General features: G+C 44.8%; 1 protein-coding gene across 8 annotated transcripts in view; it reads left to right on the plus strand.

Annotated features, from left to right (window-relative positions):
• The window catches only part of GNB1L (G protein subunit beta 1 like), a 110,155-nt gene that overhangs the window by 18,752 nt on the left and 68,083 nt on the right, over nt 1–23,320 (plus strand). The window contains exon 2 of one of the 8 annotated variants that reach the window (XM_084820384.1): nt 10,492–10,658. The exons of the other annotated variants lie outside the window; for them this stretch is intronic. The gene's annotated coding sequence lies outside the window, so the exon portion shown is untranslated. The remainder of the gene's footprint in view (nt 1–10,491; nt 10,659–23,320) is intronic. 8 annotated transcript variants of the gene reach the window in all.

Raw genomic sequence — 23,320 nt, forward strand, 5'->3', positions numbered from 1 at the left:
GCGTTTCTCCTTGGCTAACGCTAGCGCTGGCATTGGTGTGGTCCCCCTTTCTCTCCACATGTGGCATTGTCATGTAGAGCTAGGCGCGGTGCCTTAACAATGTTGTTGGAGTGCAGTTTTCGGAAAGCGGAAGTAATCAGCCTAATCTCTGCTGTGCTGCAGCGCCACCCCTATAATGGTCAGAAACGGTACTGCCCAGCCGAATCAGGTGATTTGAGGGACCAATAGGGGCCTGGCTGGCTCTATATAACTGCTGCTCTGGGCTTAGTTCCTCAGTGTGAGCAACACACCTCACTGAATAGCCACACAGATGTGACTCATCCACTTTTTGTCTGTTAGATCACCAGCCTGCCTTTGATTACTTCATCGCTTTTGAGACCACTGGGTCCTCACTCTTGGGTCTGCATGGCCAGATATTTCCCCCCTCCTAGCCTTAAAAAAATAGGAGCAATTGCTTACCTCCTCTTTATAAATTGGCTAATCAAGCGAAAAGCATGTGCTTTTTCTCAGAACAAGACGGCGGCCGCATTCACAGAAAACACTAAGCCAGAATTCTTCGGAATACTGCGGTCGTCATCTGAGGCCCTCCTCACGTTTGGAGGATGGCAACAACAGAGACGGGCCTTTTTGGTGGCGGCCCCTCAATTGTGGAACACTCTCCCCAGTAAGGTCCGCCTGGTGCCAGTGTTGTCATCCTTTTGCACAGGTTAAAACTTTCCTCTACTCCCAGGCATTTGAGAGCATACAATAAGGTTTTAACTAGTCCTGGGATTTTGATTGTTTTTGTATATAGTGGTTTTTATATTGAGTTTTATATTGTATTTTTAGGGTTTCAATCTTCTGTAAACCACCCAAAGAGCTTGGCTATTGGGTGGTATAGAAATGTAAATAATAATAATAATAATTACCATTCATGAGCAAGTGTGCTACTGCACGCTGCCCAACCGCTTCTCCTTGGCTCTTCCCACTCTGGCGGCAGCTAACTTAATCAGGAACTTGCCTGTGTGGAAAATATTGTTATCTCCAAATCAGGACTCCTGATGTTGCTCCTGTAACACGCTAGAGTTTGAAGACAGGGATTGAGGTTGGCTTCAGGATCCTGGCTTGTGGGCGGAGCCACAGACCATAGTCGGGACATAACACAAAGCTTTCTCGCCTCAGTAAGTTCCTGGTTAGTTTAGCCACTCCCTCCTGCAGGAGGAGCCAAGCAGGAACCATCAAGCAGTGTGCCCTAGTATGCCTGCTCATAAACAATAAGCAAGATTCTGATGAATTCTGGCTTACCATTTTTCTGCGAATGTGGCCAAGATCAAGGCACACTTTTTAGCTTCCATGGTTAGAACTTTTCAGAGCGCTGTGCAGCCGCATGGCGCTCCAGTGCCGGTCTAGGCCCACAAAATATTTGATCTGGTTGTCACCAGCTGCTCTTGCTCCTCATCTGTCAGGAGCGCCCTAGCGGCCTCTTTCAGTACACTCCGATAGCCAACTCAAGACACAGACAAAAGGATTCTTTTCAAGGCTTTAATCCTTTTACAACTTAATGACTCTTTCAGATGCTAATCACCAGCGACTAAGCAATGAACAGCAGAGTAGCCTATGCTCCGGGTAGGCAGTTGGTCCCCATTTGAAGGAGAATTACTTGCAGACCCTGAACTTATGGGCTAGGGAGAGATCCTCCCTCTTTCCCTTGGGTCCACGGGAGGCGGCCGTTGCTTGCGCACCAAATGGGTGCTACGCCTCCTTCCTGCGCCCTCCATCGCTTATCGCTCCCTGCGTCTGCGTCAAGCATCTAGCAAGCCCCCCTCCCACACTCTCTCACTGCCAGGATCACTATCTCAGGAATGCCGGCAGGAGGAATCTCTGCCAGCTGCTGTGCCTGTGAGGGATGAGCTGGCTCCTCTCCCACGGATTGCTGATCCTCCTCAGAATCAGAACTGCTCTGGGGTTCTATCGGCTCAGTTTCCACCCTGACATCGTCCTCTTTCTCATCATTGCTACCTCTCACTTGCTTGACACTCAGTGAGCAAGTAGCCAGCGGCATCTCCTGCTCCTCCTCACTACCACCGTTGTCTGGGCCAGAGCAAGAGGCTGGTTAACAAGCAGGCTGCAATGGTAAAAAAGAAGAGCAACTCCAGGGGGCTCTTGTCAGTGGGCGCCGGCTGGAGTGTGGGCCCTTGGCAGGCGCCCGATCATGCCTACCCTTGACGCCGGCCCCGTTTTAGAGAGAATCTTGCTTCTCTTCGCTTTTAATGTGTCATCCAGTTGATCTTGCAGTTTTTTATGCTTTGGGGCCCTTTCTCTCCCTTACCACTTGTAGCACTTTGGGGAAGCGGTATTCTTTCCAAGAGGCTGCTGCTGATTATGCAAAGGAGTTGGCAGACAAGACACTTGATGTTGTGTGCCTGTTGCTGAAAAGGTTCTGGGTACCGTGCCTTACTGAATTACAGGGAACGTTTCATTTTTATGGTGTTTTTCTGTGCCAAAAGCCCTAACAAATCCAAAAGCCCTGAACACATCTAGGAGCAATAGCTCAGGCTTGGGGTTCAAGGAAGTCTTCAACGCTACTCAGTGGATATTTGTAATAAGATCATACAGTCGCATTCCATACCAGGGCCCTCCAGGGAATTGCAAATGTAGCAGAGCTAGCAAAATACCTAAAGAAAGAGTTCAGCCCGCAAAACCAAGCCAAGTTTCATAAAGGTGGTGGGTTGTTTTTTTTTACAATAGTGGTTTCTGTGAAGGCAATTAACTATAAACTATACATTTAATGTACAAAATATCCAATTTACTTTTAAAGAAAGGAGTTGCTTTGCCAAATCATAAATGCCTATACCGATAAGCAAACGGAGAGTCACATTTAGCCTTCCATAACCTATTGCCCTTCTGATGTGTTGGATTACAGTTCCCATCAGCCAGATTGGGGAGGACTGCTCTAAAACACAGAGGCCTATAGAAGAAGCTATAGGGCAGAAGTCCCTAACACAGGGACCTCCAAAGGTGCTAACAAAGTTCTCCCCTCCCTGCCCCCTTAAAACATTGTTTTAAGAAAAACCTTGGAAAATGATAGGGCAGCCTTCTTTCTCTCCCTTTTTAGCCTAGCTCTTTCTCTCCCCTCTACCCCTTTGCCTTGCTTTTTCTCCCTCCCAGCCTCTTAGCACTGCTGTTCCCCCCTCCTCTTTAGCTCACTGTTTCTCTCCCTCCTAGCCACAGGCCTTGCTCTTTCTCTGCCCCTTTGTCTTTTTGTTTCTCATCCCTACCAGCTTCTATCATCACTACCTTTCTCCCCACCCCTTTACCTTACAGTTTCTCCCTACTCCCAGGCTCTAGCCCTGCTGTTTCTCTGTCCTCTACCCCTTCGCCTTGCTATTTCCCCCTCCCTCCCAGCCTCTAGCCTCACTATTTCTCCCCCCCCCCAACACACCTTTTTAACTCACTTTTGTCTAGCCAGGCCCCCATGGCAGCCATTATGTGACTAGTCACATCCACTGCGGTAGCCATTTTGTGGTAATGCCACAACAGTTTCTCAAATTCCCAAATGTGCCCGCAGGTCCAAAAAGTCTGGGGACCCTGGCTTCAGGATAATTAGCACAAATGGTAGAGTGCTCAATTTGCATGTGTGAAGTAGTGGGATTGCTGCCTGCTGTCTCCAGTTCATGCTGGTCTTTGTGAGTTTTAGTAGAGAGAATATTCAAAAGGATGATTTTGAGAGCCAGCATGGTGTAGACAATGCATTGTAGAGTGTTGGATTAGAACTGGAGAGACCCGGGTTCAAATCCCCACTCCGCCATGAAGCTCGCTGGGTGACCTTGGGCCAGTCACCATCTCTTTTGTTTTTAAATAGTTCAGTTTTCTCTCCTGTAATTTTTGCCTGCACTTTTGTCCCGGAGTGATTAGGGAGAACATATGTAGGGCTGGATCCAGATAGGCAGAGAGAAATCCTAATCCCTCTCAGACAGCTGTCCGAGAGGGGTTAGGATGGGGTGGAGAAGGGGGTGGGGGTCCAGCCTGGAGGACCCATTTAGGCCTGCGGAAAGTTCCATGAGTGCAGATCTACCACCAGTGGGCTTCTTGCTGGCGGTTAGCAGCAGAAGCCTCCCAAACAGGGCATTCCAGGGGAGGGGGAAGATGGAATTGACCTTGGATTTGCTGGATCCAAAGCTCCTTGATCTTCTGGGGATACCCCCAGATGAGCCCCAGGAAGGCCCCCTCCCATCATCCTGGAGCTGGCATAACTAAATCAGCCCCCTATTTCAATCATTATGGGGGAAATTTAAAAAGCAACAGCACGGCAGAAAAAAGGGCTTCTCTGGCCAGCCCACCTTCCACCCTGGCCAGCCCAAGCCAAGAGGGCTTTGGAAGTGGCAAAAGATCTTTGCACACACACCCCACCTCATTTAGGATTGTACTGTAAGTTAGTTGGATTTACAGTGCGATCCTAGACAGGTCTACTCAGAAGTAAGCCCCACTGACTTCATTGGGTAAAACCCACCATAAGCCCTAATTAGAGTAGACCGATTGAAATGAATGGGACTTAGAATGGGAATGACTAACTTAAACTCCATTCATTTCAATGGGTCTACTCTAAGCAGGGCTTATGTTGGAGCTTACCCATTGAGTTTTACACTTGGGTGAGCGTAGACTGGACTGCAGCCTCCATTTTCCATTAAAAAAAAATCACTGGGACTTAAAAAGTCATTGCTAACTTTTCCCATTGATTTTCGTGGGTCCTGTGTGCAACCAGCTTGGACTGGATCCAACCCATTATCCAGGAAGAAAGAGCATTTTGCAAACATAAACGTTGTACGTTTATGTGAACAAACCTCCCTAACCTCATCCGCAAAGAATGTATTAAGACCTAATATATTTGGCATACAGTGCTACCATCAACCCTGCACATGAAAAATTTACACGTCCGTAAGATTTTGCAAGAGCCCTGTTACTCAGTATATAAATATCTCTCCAAGATTTTAATATTTTGCGAACACTGAAAAATAAGCAGTTTTTAAATTTTTAAATGGGCCCTTCCTATACAACATGTGAACAATATTATCTCATATGGTTCCATTTTTGCATGAGTAAGAATCCATTTATACACTGTGTTTGCTATACAGAAGTTATCACTGTGCTGAAAAATGCACAGATACCATAATATAGGAAGGGTGATATTGTTATGTGAAAGATCCTTGGGTTCATGGGCTTCTCTCTCCTCTTCTCTGGCTTGACTGCAAGGAAGAGATTGGAAGCTTTCACTTCTTCTTTTTTAACTAACTAGTTTAGTGCAATGTTCGAACCCAGATAAACTGTGGTTAGTCAACTCTTACCTACGGTTTTGGGAGGGGTGGGCAACTTGTGGCTCTCCAGAGGTTTTGGCCTACAACTCCCATGATCCCTCACCATTGGCTATGCTGGCTAGGGCTGATGGGAATTGTGGCGTTCCAGATTATTGGCCTATAAGTTGCCCATCCGTGGTTTATTCAAACTAGACAACTTTCATACCTTGGTTTATGAAGCTGGCTTGTTTCAATAAACTACAGTTACAATTAATCACAGTTTAGGGTTTAGACGTAACCTAACTTACTTTTAATCAGTAACAGGAATAAAAGCTTCCAATCTCCTCGTCACTGTGAGGGGAGGGGGGAGCACAGGAGCCCCCAAACACCCGTAATTTATTGTTACGTTCAAATGCAGCCAGTGTCTGATTAGTCCGTGGACACGCAGCAGAAAGAAAAACACACACAAAGCATTTGCCCATTGGAGCTTCCTAGATAAGAAGGCCTATTAAGGGTCTTCCTATTCGTTGCTCAGGCAAAGGCTCCACTTAATACGTGGTGTTTCTGGCTCTGTTGTGTTTGGGTGTGTTCTTCAGCTGTGACTCCTGGCTCCACCCGTTCTGACTCCTGGTTCCCGATTCCCATGGCACAAGTAGCTCCTGGCGCCCCTCCGGCTGTGATGCCTACAGCTCAGTTTTGGGGATCAAGGTGATGGGCAGGGCCTCCTGCCTAAGACCGGAGTGAGTGGCTGCCCGTCAGAATAGACAATACTGGGCCAGATGGGTAAATGGTCTGACTTTTATTATAAGGCAACTCTCTTGCTTGTTTGGAGCCAGACAGTGCCGCCAGGTTTACTCTGCCTGTTGCTCTTAAGAGGCTTCCTTGCTGGTCTAGCTTGTTCCTCTCCTTTGGCTAGAACTGAGCGGTGGCACACTGGGCATTTTTGCCCGTCTACCTGGGGTGAGGGAAGGAGGATGTGGAGGCCTTGGGATAGCCCTTATGCTGGCCTATCCAGTCCCCTCTCCCTCACCCACTGGAATGCCCCCTTTACCCCCTCTCCAAGGTCGAGTTCCCAGCCTCGGAGAGGCCGCTGGTGTAGTTCTTTCTGCCCCAGATGCAAGAAGGAGGGGTGTCAGAGTGCAGATTCCCCCTTCCGAGCTGTTTCTGATCTTGGATATAGGCATCTGAACTATCCTATCTCCCCCGACCCCAGATGCTGCCTAGGGGCCATAAGATTGTTCCCTCGTTCATGTATTCATTACATTTCTATACCACCTAATAGCCAAAGCTCACTGGGTGGTTTGCAAAGATTAAAAACCTTAAAAATATAATGTTGTACATAATATCACAACTATTTACATACAAATATATGAACAGACAACACACACCGCCGCACGTATATATACACACATACACACACGCGCGTGCGCATGATACAGATATTGATATGGTGGAAGCCAAAATGTTTAGCTCTAAATATATATTTAAATTAATCTGTTGTTAGTCTATCTTTCATTCATATATGTGTGTGTGTGTATATATATACACACACACACACACACACACACACACTTTTAACCATCAGTAAGAAATCCCAGGACCTGATTAAAATCTGTATCATATGCTGCCAAATGCCTGAGAGTAGATAGAAGGTCTTAACCTGGTGCTGAAAAGATAACCATGTTGGCACCAGGCGGCCTCATTGGGGAGATCAATCGGGGGGCCACCACCGAGAAGGCCCTCTCTCTTGTTGCCACCTTCCAAGCCTCCGTTGGAGGAGGGCCTTTTTGCTTTTAGTTTACTGATTTATTTACCCAGAGTTGACAAGGAGTTGTAATTCACTTTATTTTGTAGTACAGTGTTGGCTACAAACCAGCACAGTTAGGCTTAAGCCTACTGAGTTACATTAGTGGAAGCTTACCTAACCCTCTACTGAATTGTGGTCATTAGACTGTACTAATGTTTGGCGACAACATAAACAACCACCACAAACAGGAAGTCTAGAAGATGTTTTGATTAAGCATCCATCTTTCAGTAACAACCGTAAAGCTTCCTCTCAAGCATTTCAAAATATATATTTGCACCTTTGCCAGCTTCTAATCCGGGTTCTGATCATCACTTCCAGCACATCCATGTCTAATTTACAGGAGATGGGGAAATATTAAAGACAAAGCCTCTAAGGCAGACTTCCCCAACCTGGTGCCCTCCAGGTGTTTTGGATGACAAATCCCAGCATTCTTGACTGTAGGCCATGCTCTCTAGGGCTGATGGAAGTTGGAGCCCCAAACATCTTTAATGAGCTTCCTCCACACATTAAAAACGTGGTTGTTCAGGCAGGCATTTGGGATGGGTTAGGGTATTTTTAGAAATATCATGTTTTTAATGCAGAATTTTATTGTTTTAAACTGTTTTATTGTTGTACATCGCCCAGAGTGGCTGGGTGAGTAATAAAATCAATCAATCAAACAAACAAACAAACATCTGGAAGGCACCAAGTTGGAGAAGGCTGCTCTAAGGAGTAAGAACTACAAAGCTTTCTTTATACATGCTAAGCAAACACAACCCCATGCTGGATCAGACCAAAGGCCTATCAAGCCCACCATTCCGTTTCTCCAAATGACCAACCACGTTCCTTTGGGAAGCCCATAAGCAGGACATGAATGCAGTAGCACCCTCTTGCTCGTGTTCCCTGCAATGGAACATTTTTGTTCTGTATGGTTTTTTTAGTTTTTTAAGGGCGCAATCCTATGCATGTTTAGACAGAAAAAAGTCCTACAATGTCCACTGGACTTTCTTCTGTTTATACATGCATAGGATTGCACCCTAAAGGTGCAATTATGGCCACTAGACAGCAGCTAGACAGCCATAGGTTTGTTCATTTTTTGGGAACCAACCTCGGAGCCTACGCTCCGAGGTCGGTTCCTGGAAAACCGCCTCCCCACCCCCACCACCTTGTAGGTGGTGCGGATCATCCCCGGGCTCCGCACTCAGAAGAGCAGCGTGGAGCGGGGCAAAGGGGGACGTTACCGGGGGCGGGGAGCGCAGAAGTGCCGGTACGATGGTTCCTATGCGTTGTCTGGCCTCCCTCACCCCCCGCTCCAAAGTCCTGCGGCTAGACAACCAAAATTGGCTGTCTAACCGTGAATGCAGGGCAGCCGGAGTGCAGAGAAGACCTGCTCCGACCGCCCTGCATTGGATAGGCGGTCACCTCTGAGTTCAGAGGCAGCCGCCTATCCCCATAGAACTGCTCTCTAAATCTCTTAGCTCCACACTGTGGTTTTAAGATTCTCTCCTGCTCTTTGTATCTGCTGTTTGTGCCATTTTAAAGTTGTTCAATTGGTTTGAAAGTTCTAAAACTGGTTTAAAGTGGTTTAAATTTTGTTAAGAGCTTGAATTGTCGCAGGTTTTAACTGCAAGTCACTGGGGGGTGCGATTTGGGGCAAAATTAGTCGTAAATATATCAATATAAATAAATAAATAAATAAATAAATAAATAAATAAATAAATAAATATTGGTCTTCTGTGGCATACTTCCTCTGATCCTGGAGATGTTATATAGCCATCATGACTAGTAACCATTCATAGCCTGGTCCTGCATGAATTTTGCTGAATCCCCTTTTAGAGCCGTTCAAGTTGGTGGCCAGCACCACATCTTGTGGAAGCAAATTCCATAGTTTAACTGTCTGCTGTGTAAAGTAGTATTTCTTTTTAAGTGTCCTGAATCGCTCCCCCTTTCATCTTCATGGGATGACCCTGGAATCTGGTATTACGAGAGAGGGTGGAAAACATCTCCCTATTCACTTTTTGCACAACATGCATAATTTTGTACGCCTTTATCATGTCCTCCCCCCTTACTCAACTTTTTACTAAGCTCTAAGAAGCCCCGAACATTGTCACCTTTATTTATTTATTTATTGCATTTATATCCCGCCTTTTTTCCTCTTGCAAGGAACCCAAGGTGGCTTACATTATCCTCCTCCTCTCCATTTTATCCTCACAACAACAACCCTGTGAGGTAGGTTGGGCTGAGAGTGTGTGACTGGCCCAAAGTCACCCAGTGAGCTTCCATGGCCAAGTGGGGACTAGAACCCAGATCTCCCAGCTCCCACTCCAACACTCTTGCTGTGCCTGATCTAATCTGAGCAGGGTCAGCCCTGGTTAGTATTTGGATTGGAGACCGCTAGGGAATCAGGTTTCCTGCACTGAGCAGGGGGTTGGACTCGATGGTCTTCCAACCCTACGATTCTGTGATCTCTTCATCATTTTGTTTGCCCTTTTCTGAACAGACAGTGGTGCGTGTGTCCATGTGTAAGTGAGAGAGAGAGAGACTGACTTTTGGTAGTATGTGAGTGTACCATCATAAAAGGGTGAAACATTTTCTGGCCTTCAGATGGCTCCTGCCAGAGTTTCCTGCTGTGGGCTACTCCGATACAAGACTTGAAACCCACAAACAATTCTCTTCTGCAGAATAAGGTCTGTGCGTGTGTGTGTGTGCGCGCGCGCCTGTCTGGTCTGTTCCCTGCTAGCCGGAGAACAATGCAAAGGTCAATTGTGTTCCTTTGCTCTCCCGTCACATGGTGTGGGTGTGTACGTGAATGCGTCCCTGGAATTCCACCGTGGGATGTGCATCTTTTGAAGCTGATGCTAAAATTACTGCCTAGGTTCTTCCAAAGGTGGATACTGATAGAAGATTCAATGAAATCGAAGGTCGCCGGCTGGGGAGGCGTTGAAAGATACCTGGCTATGATACTATTTCTGATTTAATAATGCGAATGAGAGGCTAGCCCTTTGTAATAATTAGGACTAATTACAGAAGAGGTGTTGACAGATGGGCTAAGAGGAAACAAACTGCCTTTATCCAGTAGCTTAGAGTCGGATTACTAGGCTTGTGTTATCTGTTTCTCGGAAAGCAGACACTTCAATCATTCACTAAGTCTTCAAAGGCGAAAAGGGATCCTGACAATATACAGGATTCGGGACAAAGCTATGAAATAGGTCTTTGATTGGGGGGGGGGGGATGGCTAAATTAATCCCCTTTCCGTAAATTGTCATAGGTTTTAAAAGTTTGAATTACAGATGGAGAATCTGATTTGGAGGACTTGGAGCGAAATCAGCCGAGTATCAATGACTTGTCTTGGTGGCAGTGATGGCAGCTTGTGGACTGAGCAGTAGCTGTCTCTTTCCTGTCATGGTTACAATAGTCATTCTTTCCCCTTTCTAGTCCTCTTTGCTGTCCTCTTCAGAAAATGGTTTTGGGAACCTTGGGGCTCTTCCATAGCAGTTCTGCAAGTACGACGTGGTGCGCTGATGATGAGCAAAAGACAATAATTTGCATTGAAATAAAAGAAATACATCCCAAAAGAGTTGCCATGAAAGGACATGCTTACGGTGAGTGACTTAGAAGGGGGGAATGATACATATACAGCGAGAAACGCGAAAACAAACTCTAGCAAAATTAGCCAGCCTGGTTTTTCAAATCGAGGAACTTTCTAATTTATGGTGCAATGCTACACATGGTCACTGAGAAGTACATAGGAAGCTGCCTTATACTGAGCCAGACCAAATGAAACAATGCCAAAAAGCATGCAACTGAACAACAAATGAAAGAAATAATAGTAACAACAAAAAGGGGGTAAACAGACCAACACAGTATCCAGACGAATGTAATTAGTGGCGTTCACACTACATTTTAAGATAAACAGACCAAGGGTGAAACATACTGGTTACAAGGGCATAGGACAACACATATGAACGTTAAAGTACAAAACTGAAACTAGGATGTTTATATGATTTTAGGATGTGATTATCTAAGATGTGATTATCGACATTTATAAACATCCTAGTTTCAGTTTTGTGCTTTAGCGTTCATATGTCCTATGTGCTTTGTAACCAGCATGTTTCACTCCTGTCCAGTTTATCTTATGTAATTAGCGTAGTTCACACTACATTCGTTTGGATACTGTGTTGGTCTGTTCACCCTCTTTTTGGTGTTACTAATTATATCATGATTTCTTTCCGTTGTTGTTCAGTTGTATGCTTTTTAGCGTTGCTTCATTTGGTCTGCATTCAACTGCCCTAGGTTGTGGTTTTATATGGAGTCAGTCTGGCCCAGTGTGGTTAACACTGACTGGCAGCAGCTCTCCGGGGTTCCATTTCCGGGCCTACCTGGAGATGCCTGGGATTGAACCTGGGACCTTCTGCCTCCAAGGCGTGTGCGCTACCTCTGAGCCATGGCACCTCCCCACGTCCATCTTTGTTCACTGGGGTTTAACTCCTAGTAAGTGTGTTTTGGATTGTAGCCCACATTATTTCTGAGACATTCCAGTAAGCTACTCTGCCACATCAACTCAGTGCCTATATAACTATGGCCTGATTATGTAGAAAATAACTTGATAAGACACCTACAGGTTACCAAATCGCAGCAGGAATTTTTTAAAAAAATATGGCATGGCTTACTTGTGATGAATGACCTAACAACTAAAACAGCCCTGCAGGATTCAGTGTTGACCCTCTTAACAAATGCTGATTCTTACCCTCTAACCAATCTTGACCTGCAGAGAAATATGGTAGTGTGTTGGGATAACAGAGAAATAGATTTCAATAATTAATACGTTACAACAATGGAGGCATTTTAATTCATGTTTAAACATTTATAACGGTTTCATTGTGCGGTAAACGTGGTCCTACTTTGATCTAGAGTTTCTGGTTTGAGCTAATAGTGCTGGTAAAAGTCCTTAATAAATTTGGTTGGAACACGGACATGATCTGATTATCTGATGAAAGATTGACACTTCAGTTCCTGCCAGCTCGAGTGCAGAGCACAATAAGGAGGCTATTCAGAACGCATTCAAAGGCCGGTGGTTCAAGTTCAGGTACTGTGGGATGGTCTGAAATTCAGGCGATGACAAACCACTTTTAATTTCACTGTGCCTTTTTGTGTCGGGTGTAGACATAACATTTCCCCATCTCTTTACCGTGGTTAAGAAGACTTGGAGCCCTCTTGGGTTTCGGAACGCAGGAAGCTGCCTTATATGGAGTCAAACCATCAGTCCATCTAGCCCAGTATTGTCAACGCTGACTGGCAGCAGCTCTGCAGGGTTTTAGGCAGGAGTTTTACCTGCCCTACCTGCCAGGGATCGAACCTGGGACCTTCTGCATGCAAAGCGGGGGCTCTAACTGTGAGCTACGGTCCCTCCCTTAGTAAAGAACCTGCTTTATACTTAGTCAGACCCTTGGTCCATCGAGCCTAGTGTTGTCGACACTGACTGGCAGTGGCTCTCCAGGGTTTCAGGCAGGAGTTTTCCAGCCCTACCTGGAGAAGCCAGGAATCAAACCTGGGACCTCCTGCATGCAAAGCAAGTGCTGTACCCCTGAGCTATGACCCTTCCACCGAATATAGGAACATACGACGCTGGCTTATACTGAGTCAGACTATCGGTCCATCTAGCCCAGTATTGTCAACACTGACTGGCAGCGGCTGTGCAGGGTTTCAGGCAGGAGTTTTCCAGCCCTACCTGGAGGTGCCTAGGATTGAACCTGGGACCTTCTGCATGGAAGGCAGGTGCTCTACCACTGAGCTACAGTCCCCCCCCCCCCTTGGCACAAATGTTCTCTCTTCCTTTTCAAAATTAACCATGGTGTGGCATCACGTCAGCACTGATGCTAATATGAACCATTGTTAGCTTTAAAGTACAGTTTGAAACTGGGATCTTACCCTCTGTCATTTTCTCAGATGGCAACCAGGGCACTCCTCTAACTTTGTTTTGCCTCTGTCCTCTCATGTTGGTGGTGTTCCCCATATCATCAGATATTGCTGGCTGCTCTCTGCTGTTTTCGTTTACATTACAGTAGTCTATCCTCAGTTGTGCTGGAAGCAAGATGTATTTAGTATCTTCAGAGGGCCTCCTCTGGGTGCCCCCACCAAAGGAAGCTAGGCGGGTGGCTACAAGAGGGCCTTCTCAGTGGTGGCACCCCACTTGTTGAATAAACTCCACAAAGAGGTTTGCCTGGCACCTACGTTGTTATCTTTCTGGCACAGGGCAAAGACCTTTCTTTTCTCCCAGGCATTTAAGAGACCCAGTTCTATGCTGTTTTATTGATTCCTGTGCTGTTTATTGTCATGCATTATGTTGTATGGTATTCTTTTAAATCTCTATTGTATTTTATAGTCTTAATTGTGTTTTAAAAGGACATATTAGTTTTTTAACTGGTTGTAATTTGCCCAGAGAACATTAGTTATTGGATGGATTATAAATGTATCAAATAAATAAAATAGTAAACTAAAAGAAGACAGGACTTTTAAAAATGAGAATGTTTTGGAACAATTCCTACGAAATTCTTACGTTATTAACATTTTTCAAGCAAATATAGCAGCTCAAGATATTCTTTCATAAAACTACACTCTACAGAGCAACCTTCCTCAACCTCCAGATGAGTTGGACTACAATTCCCACAATCCCAGAGGGCTGGGTTCTGGGAGTTGTAGTCACATCTACAAGTCAGACTGGGGAACCCTGCTGTATTGAAACAGACACTACCAAGAGTAATTTGATAAAGAAAAAGAAGCGGGGAAGAGAACCATATCCAATCTCATAGATAACCAACAAAAATACAATGATGATTTACAATAGTTTTTGCCCTTTCTCATAGTCCTCCTATATTAATCTGTGAGTCAGCCACACTGTGTACAGTTCTGTTCACCACACCTAAAGAAGGATATTGTAGAGTTTGAAAAAGTACAAAAAAGGGGCAATTACAATGATCAAGGGCCTGGAGCAATTCCCCTTTGAGGGAAGGTTACAATGGCTGGGTCTGTTTAGCTTAGAAAAAATGGGGAGTAAAGGGAGAGGTGTACAAAGTTATGCATCCGTCGTCCCTCTCTCATAATGCTAAAGCCTGGGGTCCTCCCATGAAGATGATGGGTGGGAGATTCAGGACAGAGAAAAGGAAGGGCTTCTTCACACAGCGCAGAGTTAAACTATGGAATTGGCTACCACAAGACATAGTGATGGCCACCAATTTGGATGGATTTAAAAGGGATGGGGATGGTTATTACTATTACTACTACTACTACTACATTTCTGTACCACCCCATAGCTGAAGCTCTCTGGGCGGTTTACAGAAGTTAAAACATTAAGTACAATATAAAGAGTTTAAAAGCCATTTACATAAGAGCACACAGACAACATATAACTAAAAACAACTTTGAACTGTCAGTCATAATTAAAGACACATCCAGGACTGATTAAAACTCATCATGTGCTGCCAAATGCCTGGGAAAAGAGATTGGTCTTAACCTGGCACCGAAAAGATAATAATGTTGGCGCCAGGTGGACCTCATCAGGGAGCTCATTCCACAGATGGGGGGACACCTCTGAGAAGGCCCTCTCCCTTGTTGCTGCCTTCTGACTTCCCTTGGAGGAGGCACTCGGAAGAGGACCTTAGATGCTGAATGTAGCATATGGGTAGGTTCATTTTGGGAGAGGCGTACCGTCAGGTATTTTGGGAGAGGTGTGCTGTCAGGTATTGCAGTCCCAAGCCGTGTAGGACTTTATAGGCTAAAACCAGCACCTTGAATTGAGCTCGGAAGCATACAGGCAGCCAGTGCAAGCAGGCCAGAGTCAGTCTTATACGTGTTGACCTTCTAGTCCCAGTTATTAATCTGGCTGCTGCATTTTGAATGAGCTGCTGCTTCCAAACTGTCTTCAAAGGCAGCCCCACATAGAGCACATTGCAGTAATCTAACTTGAAGATTACCAGGGCATAGACAACTGAAGCAAGGTTATCCCTGTTCAGATAGGGGTGTATCTGGGCCACTAACCAAAGTTGGTAGAAGGCACTCCGTGTCACTGAGGCCACCTGAGCCTCAAGTGACAAATATGGTTCCAGGAGGACCCCTAAGCTACGGGTTAGACAAATTCCTGGAGTTGAAGGCTATCAGTCGCTCCTAGTCCTGATGGCTGTATGCCATCTCCAGTATCTGGGGAACATGGGCAGGAAGGTGCTGTTGCACTCCTGTCCTGCTTGTGGGTTTTCCGTAGGCAGCTAGTTGGCCACTGTGTGAATAGAATGGTGGATTAGATGGACCTTTGGTCTGATCCAGCCTGGCTCTTCATATGTTCTGATGCCATAATACATTTGTTAGTTTTTAAAGTGTCAGAAGATGCTTAGGGTACAATCCTATGTGTGTTTCAACAGAAAAAAATCCAACAATTCCCAGCATTCCCTAGCCAGCATGGAGATAGGTATAGGACATATGTCAGCCTAAAATCATGCACAGGATTGCGTCCTTAGTTGTTTTGTCAAAACACTGTAATGCAATGGAGCTTTTCGGCTGCAATCCTTTCCCTGCTTAGTTGGGGCTGCATCCCGCTGAACTCAGTGGGGCTTGCTTATGGGTAGATATGTATAGGATTGCTGTGGGTGAGAGTGTTAATCAGTGTATTTCAAGAACAATTCCCAACCAAATTTCAACTCAACAGACTTTTTTTCTTCCCGAGCGCATCTGATTTGAGGTTATATTCTTAAATCCATTTTAAGTTGGTTCCAAATTTTATTGTTCCACACAATATTTTATGGGTTCGCTGGCCCTTGAGAATTTTTAGCAGCATGTTTAATTCATCTCACAGTGGGATCTGCTTGTACTTACTTTTAGAATAACTGCAGCTTAAAATGCATTAAGCATTATTTACTGTCTGGATAGTGAAGAGAGGACGGAAGTTTTGGCTACTGGATGGTATAGAAATGAAATGAATGAAATGAAGGGGAAAGTATGCACTTGGGCACTCCCTAAAATACTTGTTGCCCCCTTGAAGGCAAAATAAGGGAACAATGGAATAGTTATTTCACCAGGGACAGATACCAGGAAACAAGGATTACCCCCAGCGCATGAAAGCAAAGTATATGCAATGGATTTGAAGCAACAAGTTTAAATTTCAGGTGGGCAATTTAAGGTTACATGTGTACCACAACATTAAATTGGCTTAAAACCAGATCAAGAATCACGACTTCCTTGAACAAAGCAAAACCCCCCAACACATTACAATTTTAAGGTGTGTGTGTATATGTTTATATGCATACACAGGTGAGTTCCATGTAAAATAGACATCCAACTATCTGAAAACTACAAAAAGCCAAAAAAAAACCCATTAGAATTTTAAGGTGTGTGTGGTTGTGTGTGTTTATATACACACACAGTTGAGTTCCATGTAAGATAGACATCCAACTATCCTAACACTACAAAAATATCTCTGCTCTTTTCCATTGGGTAGGGAGTTGGGTAACCGTAGACTCCCGACTTCGTGGCCTTACACACACGAAGGCCTTACACAGCTGCCCTTTAGATGGTAATGTGTATTACTTCACTTCAAAATGCGGTAAGCCAGTCCTGCTGCATTTTGGGAGGCCGCACTGCTCATTTCGATGAGCGCAGCTCTAGACGTCTCCCTAAAGTCCTGCCCTGACAGCACCATTGGTGTTCTTTAAACCTCCCTCCGTGGTTCTTTAAAATAGGGGTGGGCAATTATGGGGAGTTACTTTCCACTCCCCAGAACCCCCCCCCAGGCCCCCCTGCTGCCACTGTGTTGTGGTGCAGCAGCTGCAAAAACCTGGTGGTTTCCCCACCAAATTTCAGCGGCAACCCACGATGGAGGCTTAAAAGGGATAAATCTAACTGGTTAAATGTGTCCCTTTTAAGCCTTTGTTGTAGTTTGCCACTGAAATTTGGCAGTGCACTGTTGATTTTTCTGCTGCTGTCGGTGGTGGCAGTGGCTGGACTAGAGGCTAGGGGGGCCATTTGTGGCCCAAGGCTCACGTCTTGCCCACCCCTGCTTTAAAACATAGGTAGGGAAATATAATACCCAAGAGATTCCTGAATCCAGCTTGTCATGAAACATTGCGGGCCTGGTGATCTATGAATTTCAAATACATAACAGCATTTTAATTTTGCTTGACGGTTTGGAGAAAGGCTGCAGCTCACTGGCAGGGTGGTTGCTTTGCATGCAAAAGGTCCACAGGAAAGTTAGATTGGGTTAAAATGTACATGATAGTAGAGGAAGCCTTCCAGAATAAATGAGAGGAGTTTCCCTTTGTTTTCAAAAAATATTGCCCAGATCTTTACTTGAGCCAAAGCTGGAAGTAGTCAAGCTAGCTACCAGCTTCCGATACAAACTAGTTTGTATGGGAAGGAGTTTTGACTCCTTGGGTTGCCTCTTTGCACCATTTGTAACAGCACCCTTCAAGAGTTACCTTTTTTTGGTGCAGTATGCATGGTTCCCATTTGAAGTTTTAAAAATGCCTTTTACGACATGCTTCGCCTTTTAGAAGAAGGGAATGATACAAGATGTCCATCAAGTATCATGTTCGTATGCCCCGTGGGTGGCAAAGGAAAGTAACAGAACAGACAAATAAATAAATGGGGTGTTGAAAGTGGCATTCTGTGAGCCGAGCCATTGCGCAACTGCATTGCAATCGGCTTACCGTCTTCCACTGATTGGGTGCCAAAAAATACGATAATGTTATACTGAGGCTAGATTAATTAAAGAGTAATTAGAAGGCAAATAAATCGAGCCATCATAAAAAAAAAGGTTTGTCATGGGAAAGATATTTGTCTAGGATTAATTAAGTTCCAAATGAAGTGTAGCTTTAAATTGCTGAAAATTATGGAGTCCTTAATTGCAGCTTTGGCCCGATTAATTTCAGATATTGTAACAACTTGATCTACTACCACTACTGTCATTTTTCCCTTTTTATTAAAAAGAGAGAGAGGGTGAGAGAACCTCTCAAATGAGATTATTTCAGGAAACGTCTGCTCAAATGTCTGGAAGGTGTTTAATTAAACTTGTGCTGTCTACGGACATTCTTAGATGCATTTCGCTGTTGGGTACATGAGGTTTGTGCATGATGTTGCTGCACCCCTAATTAAGGGGGCCGGGCCGACTGATCTCTAGCTGACAGATGACTCTGGGCGGCTGAACGGGAAAGCCTCTCAAAAAATAACCTTTTCTGTGGTCCCTGGCTTACCAATTTTCTGCTAGATTGCCATGATTTATCAAGTGTGCAGACCCAAATTGACTTCTAAGCCCAGACGTCGTGGGACGGATCCACACACGACCCTTCTCCACTTAACGCTTGTACATTTTTGCATTCTTTAATTTTTCAAGGAGATCGGCCATTCTCCTGTGAACGTCTGCTAGAGCACGTCCACACGGTTCTCATTTGAGGGGTCAGATGTGCTTGTTTCGGTCCATCTGAGCCCTGCAGCGCATACAGCGCATACAAGGCTGGTTCCTTGCCATTTCTGAAAGGGGTCAGGGGGGAGAACATAGGGCACCTTGCATCCTTAGCCATGTCGGATTTATTTATTTTCTACATTTCTTTCCAGCATGATTGCCAAAGCTGCAGGGTGGCTAATGTAAAATATATTAATAAATTAAAAATTAAAAGTTCTTTTACAAAAGAACACACATGCTAAAAGCAGCAGATAAGAACAAGCATAAAAGCTGCTAAGAAGGTAGATGCTCATTTCAGAAGGTAAAGCTGAAACCTTAAAAGCAACTAACAGTGTAATCCTACAAGAACATAAGAATATAAGAGCCATGCTGGAGCAGACCAAGGGCCCATTTAGTCCAGCATTTTGTTCATACAGAGGCCAACTAGCTGCCCACAGAAAACCTACAAGCAGGGCGTAAGTGCAACTGCACATAAGAATATAAGAAGAGCTCCGCTGGATTAGGCCAAGGGTCCATCTAGTCCAGCATTCTGTTTGCACAGTAGCCAACCAGCTGCCCGTGGGAAACCCACAAGCAGGACATGAGTGCAACAGCACTGTCCTTCCCATGTTCCCCAGCAACTGCTGTACATAGGCATGCTACCTCTGCTACTGGAGGTTGCATATAGCCATCAGGTCTAGTAGCCATTGATAGCCTTCTCCTCCAGGAATTTGTCTAACCCCCTTTTAGAGCCATCCAAATTGGTGGCTGTCACTACATGCTGTGGTAGCAAATTCCATAGTTTAATGATATATCAAGGCTGCAGAACCTCCAGGGCTGGGTCTGACCTGTGGGGCACCCTAATCTGACCGGCGGAGCCTCCCAAGCTTCCTCCAGGGGTGGGGCTTAGCCTCCACGCCCTGCCCTCTAGAGGAATCCCTCAGAGGGCATCCGCATTATCTCCAATCTGAGTTTGGAGATAACAGTGGGGATGCCCCTGCTGGCAGACGCAGAGAATTCCATCAATGAAATATCGTAAGAAGAGTCATGCTGGATGAGACCAAAAGCCTATTTAGTTGGACATTCTGTTCACACAGTGGTCAACCAGCTGCTCATGGGAAGCCCACAAGCAGGACATGATTGCATTAGCACCCTCCTGCTGGTGTTCCCCACCAACTGGTATACAGAGGCATATGGTGTCTGATTTTAGAAGCAATATTTACCCCTCGTGACAGGGCTGGCTGTACCATTAGGCAGGGTGAGGCAGTCACCTCAGGCAGCAGGTGATGGGAAGCAGCAGCAAGGTGTTTAAGGAGGGAGCTGTGTGCCTTGTAGCCTGAGCCCCTAAGTTAGCCTGCTGCCTTCAAATTAAGTGGTGAATGTCCCAATGTTAGTGTTGAAGAGAGATTCATCTGCCAGTCCAGTCAGCTTTTGTATATGGAATAGGAAGGGGCGCCATCTTCCATGTGGAATAGGAAGGGGCGCCATCTTCCATGTGGAATAGGAAGGGGTGCCATCTTGTCCTTTGTCTCAGGCAGCAACATGGTTTGGGTCAGCCCAGCCTCATGACTGGTAGCCATTGATAGCCACCTTCTCTGTGAATTTGCTTATTTCCCTTTTAAAGCCATCCAAGTTGGCGGCCCTCATTGCATCTTGTTGTAGCGAATTCCAGTAGTATAGTCCAATAGTTGAACAATGCGTGGTGTGAATAAATCCCTCCTTTTGTCTGCCCTGAATCTCCCACCACCCAGCTTCATGGGATGATCCCATTGGGCTGTAGAATTATATGAGAGGGAGAAAAACGTCCCTCGTCTCCCAATCCATTTTCTCCTCACCATGCATAATTTGATACACTTCTCTCATGCCCCCCTCCTTACTCACCAATTTTTCCTAGCTAAAGAACCCCAAACGTTGTAAACTTTCCTCATAGGGGAGCTGCTCCAGCCCCTTGATAATTTTGGTTGCTCTTTTCTGTTCTTACATGCTGCGTGAAGAACCTTTTGTCTCTCCCGAGTCTCTTGCCAGCTCATTCTATTGGATGATTCCGAGTTCTAGTGTTCGGAGAGATGGAGTACCCCCCCACAATTGACGAACCTTCAGCTGCGTTAGTGGCCAGTGTGGCATTTTGGTCTCTATGTGTCTGAGCCGCTTGGCTGGACCACTTCCCAGCTGTGACTTGCACAGATGTGCTTTACATGCATTACATTCAAATCGAGATTAACCTCAGGGAAAGCAAGCAAGCAAGCCATCCAAACGAGCCCTGTGCCTTTGGAATTAAATTATTGTGGGGTTTGTTTAGGCTTTCTTCAATTTCATCATTGCATTTTATCTGGGGATTTATGGGTTCGTAAAATAGAACAGCTGTATTTTTCTCCCCCCACCCCATAATTGACTGCATTGAACCTGTGTATGAAAAATAAAGTCTGCTCAGCTTCAGCTGTTTCTATGCTGCATTTTGATGTTATGTATGTATTTCAAACCATGCACCAAATGTGGGGTTCAATCCCTCCACTCACAACCCTTTTTGGGGGGATATGTTTATGCTGCCCTGCTATTTTGCTATCTTCGACATCTTTGCTTAGGAGTTTTTCAATGCCCAGAATATTTTAACTGTGTTTGGAAAGGTCAACCAGCTGATAGCTGAAGGCAAATGTGTCAAGAGTGAAAGACTGAAAAAAAATTATCAGTGTGACACACCAGGAGTATTAGAATGATGAATGCTTATGTTAATATATGGGGTGTACGTATTGATTAATAGCTTTTTTTTGTTTCAGTGACTAAAATATATAAATGGCAACGAGATCCATATGCTAGCTTGGTGTCCTAAAAATAATTACCATCACTCTTAGTTTTGCTGCTTCACTGAATATGTGTTTTCATATGGAAAATAGTTATAGTGAACTTCCAGAGAACACAGATGGAAGCATTTGGAAGTGATCCTCTAGGCACCAGCTCAAATTCCAAGTTTTCTGAAAGTCACATTTGATACAGCGTGATCTTACTTATAGGACATAACTTACTCCAAGTAAAATACTCTAAATTTTAGTTTTTTTGCCTGTTTGTGGTTAGTGTGTGTGTGAGAGAGAGAGAGAAGTAGCTGATAACTTGAAATACAACAGTGTCTGTATTTTGTTATTTTTAAATTCATAGTCTGTTTGCTTCTATCAGTTTTCTTAGGGTAATACAAACATTCTTCCAAACCATGGAACATCTTGTAGGCATGTATGCTTCTCCTCTAGCATGTGGATGTCATCATCCATTTCTTGGTTTCCTCCAACCATAGTTGGCTGTGACATCCTAATCAGGCAAACGATGGTTAGCTGTAACCTCCAAACCATGAATCAAAACCATGGTATGAAGTGGGTTGACAAACCATGGTTTGGAAACGATCCTGGTTAGTGTTAACCATAGTTTGCCCAATTTTGCCCTTGTTATGTGGAGTCAGATGTGAACATGTGTCTTTTACTCTGGTCTTAAATGCACAAAAGATACATTGTATGCATGTGTTTAATTGTTTCCTACCCTGAGTCTTCCATCTTAGGTGGAGATTATGATAATTTAATGAGTAGAAGATCTGGTCATTAAAGCTTGTCTAGCGTCTGTCTAAAATGTAGGGTACTGGCAGCATTTATTGTTTCAGTCTGAAAAAAAAAGTCAGTCAAGACAGAAGTGATGACAACTACAGAATAGCAACTACTATCATATAGACTGATGATAAAAATCAGCAATCTTTTGATGACACTCTTAACGTCATATTTAAAACCTCCAAGGGCAACAGTGTTGCGTCATTTCGTGAGTCTCTTGAACCAAGACTAGTAATGTTTAAAACAAATTAATCCTTATGACTACATGTGTTCCAACCAGATTACTGTTGTTGGGGATTTTTAAAATTTTTATTTTAAGCGGGTTACGCTACAACATGAAGCTTAGATGTACTGCTAGTCAGGACACTTACCTGTCAAGACAACAGGTGATGGGGGAAAAACATAATCTGAAGATACCTGATTCTGCAATCTTGCTGAAGCTAAGCTGGTCTGGACCTGGTCAGGGCCTGGATGGGAGACTGACTTGGAACCCTTATGTATGTCATTTTCATTTCCAAGATGGAAGAAAGGCAGGGCGTTAATTTGTCCAGGGAGGGGTCACAGCTCAGTGTGACAGAGCACATGCTTTGCATGCAGAAGGTCCCAGGTTCGATCCCCAGGTTCGATCCCCAGGTTCTCCAGGTAGGGCAAGGAAAGAATCCTGCCTGAAACCCTCGAGAGCTGCTGCCAGTCAGTGTTGACAATACTGGGCTAGATAAGCCAGTGGTCTGACTCAGTATAAGGCAGCTTCCTTATAAGGTCATAAGTAAAACCACGCCGATTGTCTTTTCTGGTGCAAGGATGAGGAATGTGTGGCCCTCTAGACATTGGACTGCAAGTCCCATCAGGCTTGGCCAGCATAGCCAATCGTGAGGGAAGAAAGGAGTAGCAGTCTGGAAGGCCACACCTGCTGTAGCAGAACACATTCCTCTGGCGCACATCTTCTTGTAATGCAATTCTTAGGAATCAAACCATTCCGATCATGCTGAGCGTTAGAATTTAGTGTATGGGGGCCTTTTTTGGTGCATGTTTCTTTAAAACAGGCTTAAGAATATCTGTTTTCACAGAGAGGCTGAAGCGGCCAGCCTGTTCCTCTTAAGCCAGATGCAGCTCACAAAGGGGTTTGTTTGTTTTTAACATGGTTCTTGACTGTTCCGAAGAAAAGACCAGAAATTGAATGAAAGGATGGAAAGGGGGGTGGGTTCAAAAGAAGGAACAGTTCCTGCATGTCTGTGGTGGGATTTCAGTACATTGTTAT

This window comes from Heloderma suspectum, chromosome 13, assembly GCF_057233095.1.
Source record: "Heloderma suspectum isolate Gila_16-S chromosome 13, 16-S_ref, whole genome shotgun sequence".
Classification (NCBI taxonomy): domain Eukaryota; kingdom Metazoa; phylum Chordata; class Lepidosauria; order Squamata; family Helodermatidae; genus Heloderma; species Heloderma suspectum.